Here is an 8,633-nt window from a genome sequence, read left to right as displayed (position 1 = left end):
ATTACAGATTGCACCACAACAGAGCCCAGGCAGCACCACTGCAGTCCCCTGTCTCCACGGTGGAGGGTCTATTCTGCAAAGATTTTCTTTGATCCTTCCACAGTGTAAGGCAAAACTATTTACCTTAGAAATTTCTCAACTGAACATATTCTATTTGTTTACTTTCTGTTTGCCCACTGTAGATACCTGCAGGCTGTACACACCTTTATCTGTAGGAAAGACATCTGTGGGAAAAGGCATGTTTCCCTGTTTAAGTAGGACATTTTATATAGTCTCTATGTATAAGGTATATGCCCCTCAGCTGGTGTCTTCCATGTGTGACCATTTCCAAAATATATCCTTCCTAAACCAGTGCAATGTACAGCAAAATCACACGCTTTTAACCTCTGATACAACCCAGAGATATAATCTAGGCTGCTTTGCTGTTATTACCTCAATTATATTTATAATGTTATATAATTATAACAATTCACTGCTGAAAAATTGTGTTAGTTACAACTACAAAAATTTTCATGTCTCTCTTAAAGAGAGATTGCAAACAAAATACAAAATATCTAACGAGTACTGTTGTACAGTGAATAACACCTCCACGATGGGGAAGAGCACACACTCTTCTTTGGTATCCACTAAATGCTAGCATAGGACTGAGTTTTCAAGGGGAGGGGAGGAACCTATTTCAGTGCACCAAAAAGCTAGTGCCATTTTATAGATGCATATAGATGCAAAATTGGTCAGTATTATTGCAAATAAGTAGTTGTGCATGTAAGAGCTCACTTAAGTGGTCATTACTATATGTGATTTGATCTCACAGAAGGCATATTACAAAGCTGTTTGAAACAGATGTGTGCTCCTACCTTCCATTTAAAACAAAATTAGTCCATGGTGTTAATTTAGGTAACCTTTGCAGTCACTGGTATACAATCACAACTTTACAAACATGTATGAAAGGAATTAGGCAGAAGAAGAAAATTAAAATACCGCTAAACTGCAGCTGCAATGTTTGGAGCTCCTTCCAGATAGCTTGTTCCCATTTAAACAGAATGAGAAAATGCACAACATTAAATGTAGGATTGTATAGTTTTACTTGATGTAGCTCGGACTTAAACACTCTGGGATTGAACTTTGTTATCATACCTGCCAGACAAACCTCCATTAATTAAAAATAACAGAAATACAAGCAGGAGAGCTGAATACCTGAGGGTGAATTTATCCTATATAACCAACGTATTCATGCCATGCTTTTTTTTTTTTTCTGCTTTGTGCTACTACCCTTATTAGCCCACAATATCTTAATGCACTGCTTCTTCAGACTCCCTTATTCCTCCCATCAGTTCAGGCACAGTGATCCATTTCCACACACCCAGCATTCAACCTTCAGCTTTCTGATTTTCAAACCGTGTCTTTTACAGACCACCAGGAAGGATTTTGCAGAACACTAGCTGAAAGACACTTATTGTGCAACTAATAAGGAAGGTTTAAATACCATTAAAATTCTGACTTGTACTTCAAAATGCCACGAAATTCTGCATTAGGGCTCTGCCTCGTATCCCTGGTTGCACAATTGCACCCAAGTACTGCCAACAGCGTAGTAAGATCACAGGCTGCCTGCAGCAGCTGAAACACACAGGCACTTTGGACCACTACAGCTTTTTGCTCAGGCTGCCGATGGCTTTCTTGGGAGCCTGGTTACCATTAAGGCTGGAGAGGAAGGCACAGAGTAGGAAGTTTAAGCTCTGAACTACTCTGATGGTTTTACTTCAGCCTCTCGTGTATGGCTGTCTTTGAAGTCGTAGCAGCTCTGTGCTCAACTATTTAGTTCAGGCCTTAGAATTACACTTGCCCTTAAATTATTGTCAAATGATGAAAGAAAAAGTAAAATGATAAAATGGTCAGTTTTAAAGCCATCTGTTTTAAAAACTGGGGAGAAAACATACCTAATATTTCAGCCTGTTCTTTTGAATCACTGATATGAAACAATTTGGTGAGTAAGCATCATGTTTATATGAAGGGACCAAGGCTTTTCAGTTGATGTGTGGCTAGTGTGATGGAATCTTAAGACCTGCTGTATGGATGGGAGTATACGTTTGAAAATTAAGATCCAAAGAAGATGCATTGAAAAAATCCTTATGATTAAAAATTGAAGAGCATTGATATACATTATTGACTGACAACTGTGAAGCTTTCATTTTACAGGAGAGCTGCTTCCTAATCTGTAGACAAAAATCTTCAAAACCATTGGCTCTTTTCTTTACAGGTTTTAAGAGTGTAATTAACTATATATGGCATAAATATTGTTCAGATGTCGACTATGGGGCTAGACTAAGCAATACCAGCATAAGAAAAAAAGGGCAGATCCTATAGTCGGGATTGCTTACAGAACCAACAGCCGGCCTGGAGGGAGCTACTCTCATGATGAATGTCCACGCATGATGCAAACCTCTTTTTTGGTGATGGCAGTTTAGTAGCTTCCATTGTGGATAGGTATTACATTTTTAATTGATTCCAAGAGCACAGTCTGTATCCTTCACCAATACGTGTCCATTTCACAAGGTTATTGGCTTTTGACGTATTTTGTTAGATGTTAGGACGAGACAGATTTTTTTGCACAGATTGATGTCTATTGATATTACATTAGTTCATCAAGGTTACAAATCACACTGCATTGCACTACATTCCACATTTGCTGTATCATGACAAGAGGTTTATAATACTCACTCTGGGGCACATAAAGTGCCTACTACCTGTCCCTTGCATAAATAATTCAAGAAATTGTTGGGAAATCATATCTAATTAGTAGGATCTGCAGCCAACAAGTGCCCTTTGATTTAAATTGTATTTTTATTTTGATAGGTATTGATTTTATGAGTAGGGGAGATGAATAATACATTTTGCATTTCTCCACTGTTCACAGCAATAATCTAACAGAAATAATGGAGGAACACTTCTGCGATGGAAGCTGCCTCTTTGGGGACCTGCATGCCTTTCCCTAGAAAACCCACGGGGCAGTTAAAGGTGCTCCTAAACTGTGTGGAGTGGCCCGATCTCTTTTTCTTCCATTGATTTGTTTCATCATCCTGGACAAATCACTCAGCCTTTCAAAGTCTCTCCTTTTCCATCTGTAAAATGAAAACAGGATGGTTCCTCATCAGTCTGTAAATGGCTGAGAGACATAAGGAGGAAAGGAATAGCTACATCCGCGTGGGTATTATTCAAGTCCTGCCTGGCATTACCACATGGAGCATGGGGCAAAGAAGGGACCCAGCAAGCGAGTCTTGCTGTGGGCACAGGAGGGTCTTGTTACACATACTAGGACCCATGGTGAAACTGCATACCTCAGAGCAGCAAGGCGGAGGTGGGCATCATGTGGCACGCTCAAACCCAGCCAGGAAGCCTTCTGTCCCTCCTGCCAGAGTTAACGTTCTAGTTATTTTGGCTACTCACTTCCCTGGGTGAATTGATAAAACAAGATCCATTTGTTTTTCTTGATTGGATGCTAATCCCTTAAAGCAAGTAGAGTGAACAAGGTGTAGGTTGTGCCGTGCACATAATCCAGGTAACACACGCAGGCCGGTATCTTCCCGAGGCAACAGCCACTTGGCATGCAGGTACACAAGCCTGCTCGCATGAGTGGCCAGGGGTGAGGAACAGAAGCAGGCAAAAACATTTCTGGGATTGAAAACAAATCAGAATATATATAGGTATTTATAAACACCGATTTCCAGCAACCCAGCAGTTATAACAAATGCAGACTCTATGAGATAACCATAATTATAGAAAAGCTTTATTTTTATTTTTTTTTTCACCCAGTATGCCAGCTCTGATTAGAAAGGAAAACCGTAGGCTCAACCGTGCAACACAATAAACCATGGCATCAAAGCAAGCATCAAAGTGGCCCCTCAGCTGCTGGCAAACAGTACAGTCATAAGAAAGAGACAATGAAAATACAATAAGCAGAAATAGCAGGTTTTTTCCCCATAATATAAACACCATAGACATTCTTTTAATACAAAAAGATGCAGGATCAACAGTGACAGCCTTATATTTGCCAGGTATCATGGGAGGACTGTAAAATATATCCTCCCCAAACCAGCCGAAGGAGCAAAATGATCCAAGATGTTCCCCTCAGAGCAAAGACATCACGTTTCATAGGCCTCAGACAGTTAGCAGCCTTAATTATTTTTTTATTTATTTTTATCATCATCTTTGTCTCACTAGCTTCAGCAAGATGTGATGAAATATGGTTCAGTGCCAGTTTACGTAGGTGCAGTCCACTGCACCAAAATCACTTCACAGTCTTAAAAACCCAGAAATTATGTTTAAGACATTTTATTTGAACATGCACCTTAAAAAAAAATTCTTGAGTAGGCAACTGGGAGCCAGGGCTGTGCAACTCTGAAGCGGAGGGATTGCTGTCACATGGAAGAGCAGACGATTCATACGTGTTTGAGCCGTCAGCCTCTCACAGGGGAAGGTTTAAATAACGCATGGTGGGTTTCTTTGTGATGCTTTTCTTTTTTTTTTTTTTTTTTTTTTTTTAATTCTTTAGAAGTATTCATGCAACTTCTATCTCACCCTTCTAGTTCCAAGCAGTTTTAGAGAAATAAAGGCCTGGCAACACACGGCCTAGGTGCACAGGAGCACACAGCTGAAAGCATAAGAATGGGGCTGTGCTTTTTCTTCCCCTTTTCTCATTAAAGTTTCATCTGAAGAATTTTTGTGGGAGCCTTAGCCAGTAAAATAGGACTCTTCCCTTTTAGGTTCCCAAGCAGCAGTGCAATCGTGGCACAGGGGAGAACATGTATCAGATAGACACGGTCTTTTCTTCTTATGCTTGCCATACCCTCCCAGATGCACTAATTCACCCTTTTCAGTATCTTTTCCTAAGAGACAAGCAATATTAATTATCCTGAAGTATTTTTTTTAAGAGGATGAATACTGGAGAAGTTCTTACGTATTTCACAAGATATTCTGCTTTCCAAGTAAGATGCAAAGTGATTGTAATAAGTTTCATCTTAAGGCAATGCCAGATACCTCCTGGGTAACCTATCTAGCACAGTCCGATTCCCGGTGAAGCCAACATGAGAACCATATATGCTTTTATGAATGCTGAAACAGTCCATGAATCGCAAACAGTATTGCACCCTCTGTTTTATAAATCTTTTATGTGTTTTTCTTCAATAAATACATATATTTTGCTTCTTGCATCTCAGGGCCCCTTTTGAGCTACACGGCTCTTAGAATCTTAATAGAAAAGTAGCAACATGAAACCAAAAATAAATGCTTTTAACAAATGGGGAAAGTCTATATTTCACCAAAGAAAGCATGGTTTAAAATAAAACATGGGCTCTTGCAACATCTAAGTCATGCATATTTTCTGCAGAACATGCCACAGCTATTGACATGCTGTTGGTTTTATATGTCCCAGGATGCATGAATTATTACTGTCATTCGACATTTTATATTCCTAGTTCCATAGCCTACAGCAACACTTACCGTCAGCTGTGGTAGACTATACCAGACCTCTGGCAACACCTCTTATTGATCAAGCACTGCTCAATGTTTGCCTGCTCAGTAATGCAAAGACATCCTGATTCTCCAAGACAGAAAACCCACAAGTTACTGCATTTGGGATTTCTAGTCCTTTTAAGAAACTCAAGACATGAAGCACAGATTACAGATACCTCCTCCCTCATCAGGGGGCAAACTGATAGTTGTCTTATGAGCTTCAAGTACTACAAAAGAAAGTGTATTGCACAATAATACTAAAGAGAAAAGCTGGCCAGGTGCCAAAGAACAACACAAATACTCAAACTGGTTATGAAAGGGACCTCGGAAACAAAATGTTCCACAGAGTCAATGGACTTGCGGTGCCAGGTTTATTAACTTCTTTAAAAAGCACCTAGCTAAAGTGAGTAATACAGAGATCCCAGTAACAGAAAAACTATGTCAAAGGTGTTTATGCTTATGGATTTAAAGGGAGGTAAACTAGCTCAGTGCTTACTTGGGTGAAGTTCCTTGAAGACAGCAAAAGCACAAGTTTATGAAAATGATAAAATAGATATTGCAAATCACAGGGCAGCAGAGAACACCACGGCTGTGCGCAAAAAGGCCCAGTGCAGCAATGAGTGGTTTCCAGGCTCAGCACATGCACACTCCAGCTCAAGTCAAATGAAAGGTGACCTACCCTTGGCACAGGACAACTCCTTTTGGGAACTGCAGCTCATCGCAGCAGCACGCCAGTGTCAGCCGCTGCTCTGAGGTGTTGTTTTATCACCTGTGCCCTTCCCCCAGTCCCCACTCTTCCCCTCCCTTTGGTGCTGTCTCCCCTGCTTTCTCTCTCCTCCTTCCAGGGAGCAGCCATAGCCCCAGCAAGCTTCAAAGCGGCTGCAGCTTTGCTGGCCAGCACAGCCCTCAGGTGGAACAGGTCAGCAGAAAACAGGGAGACCAGAAACACAGAAACACGGGAGAGGAGAGCCACACAGGGGGTGGAGTGTTACTGCAGAAACTTTGACCCCTTCAACAAAACCAGCTTTATTTCACTCTTTTCTTTCTTTAAATCTCCAGGTGATAGCTGCAAATAATGCCATTGTCAATGAGGCTTGTTAGCAGCATTTTTTCTTTATTTGTTACACATTTATTTTGCAGTTATTGTCTGAAAATATAGTCACTCCTTTGCAGCAGCTGAGCTGAATTCACCTGATGCAAAGACAAAGGGGCCAAACCCTCACCTGGAGCAAAAGTGCTGCTGCAGAGCTCCTAAGTTGGGGGGGTTCAGGGCCTGGGGCCCCTCACTGCCCTGCAGCACTGTGGGGGTGGCACAGCCTGGGAGACCAGTGCAGCTAGTGCCCTGAGCAGAGGAGCACAGGGGTCATGCTGATCCCATCGCTGTGTGCTGGAGACCCTTCCTGAAGGGTGAGAGCCACTGCTGTACGTGGGGGTGGTGATGGCTGCACCACACGTGCAGGGTTGGCTGGTGTGTGCACACCAGTGTGGCCGTGTCCACCTGCAGCGGTCGGGTGTGACACCTACAGGGCACTGCCCACTGGGGTGCTCCTGGCAGAGTCACCCAGGTGGGAGAGTGCTGGGGACAACATCCAAGCCCTGCCAGGGATGGACTCCAGGTCTGCACACCCTCAGCACAGCCCCCCTGCAGTGGCAGATGCCCTGTGCAGGGCCAGGAGCCAGCTCTGCCTCTGACCCACCCATCCCAGGTGTTTCCCTCAAAGTCATGACATCAGCTGAGGGAAGGGACCCACTTAGCGTGGCCAGCCTGACCCACCAGAGAATCTGCACAAGGCCAGCTCAGCTTCTCCCCTTGGCCTCATGGCTGCCCTTCCTCAGGGTGTAGCCCCTGGGGGGAGCAACCTGGTCTTCTGCAGTGGGCCCCTAGCCAGGTCACGCTTCACACTCGGAACACCAGTGCTCACGTATTCTCAGGGCTGATTGCTCAGGGACTGAAATACTCCAGTAACACCCTGTCAGCATTCACTTGGCCAGGGATCAGCTTTAATGTGCTCATGTGGTGAGCATACTGGCCAGTGTCCAGTGGGCTGTGGCTCCCTGTGTGGGGTGAGGGCCTTCCCCTGCTCTGGGGACCTGCTGGACACAACTCTCGGGGTGATGCAGATCTTGGACTTGACCCCTGTAGTCCATGCCCATGCTGATCATGGCTTTGCTCCTCACTTTCACTGCAGAGTCAGTGGCTGCAGCACCCTCCTGGCATGCATTGCTGGTCTTCAGTAAGAAAGTCTTCCCCAACTAACACTTTTTGTCCCACAGTTCTGAGTGCAAGAGTGAGCCTGAAGCATGGCAAAGGATTTTTCTGCTTGCATTGCATCTTTGTCCTCACTCTCTACCACTGTTTGATCCCCCTGCTTCCCTCACTGGCCCTACCAGTGTTGCTCCCATTCAGGGCCGGGAAGGGGAGGAAGCATCTTTGTTTCCTGGCTGCATCTCTTGGGAAGGATCATCAGGTCATGAACCATTTCCTCCAAATACTGACTGCATCTGCTGCCTTAGCATGATGATAGAGTTGCTTATACAGTCCAACTCACTGCAACGAGAAGCCATGCTCCTTCAATTTATCCGGTGACTTTTTACTATCACTTGAAATACAGTGGCACAGCTCTGTGCCCATAACATCTTCAAAGTCACTCAACAGCACAGCTACAGAGCACAATTCCAGTTGAGCTCAGCTGAACACAGAAGGTGACTTCTGTCACTGGAGCACTTTATCATCAGGGTAATGTGGGCTGGTAAGGCGGCAGTGTTTGACTAGCAAAGCCTCCTTTGTTGACATCCTAAGGGGAGATGCACGCAAGTTAAACCCTTGCCAGCAATCAAAAATGTTTCGCTTTGCCAAAACATTACGATGGTGATTTTGTTCCTGCCTTTTGAAGGGATGGGATTCAATTGACAGAACTATTCAGCTCCTCAGCCAGCTTGAAGGTAGCTGGTTAATGACAAAAACTGCTGACATTTACACAGTCCCACCAGCCTTCTTGAATGGATAATGCCTCTTTGATTGACTTCTTCCAGGAAGGAACCAGTTTCCTGCTTAGTCCCTGGAAATGGTGGAAGGTGCAAACTCCAGGCTAAAGGCAGCTCTTCTCTGCTTCACAAAGCTCAGCCCA

Source organism: Falco peregrinus, chromosome 10 (genome assembly GCF_023634155.1).
Source record: "Falco peregrinus isolate bFalPer1 chromosome 10, bFalPer1.pri, whole genome shotgun sequence".
In the NCBI taxonomy this organism is placed as follows: Eukaryota; Metazoa; Chordata; class Aves; order Falconiformes; family Falconidae; genus Falco; species Falco peregrinus.
This window is presented reverse-complemented; position numbering follows the sequence as displayed.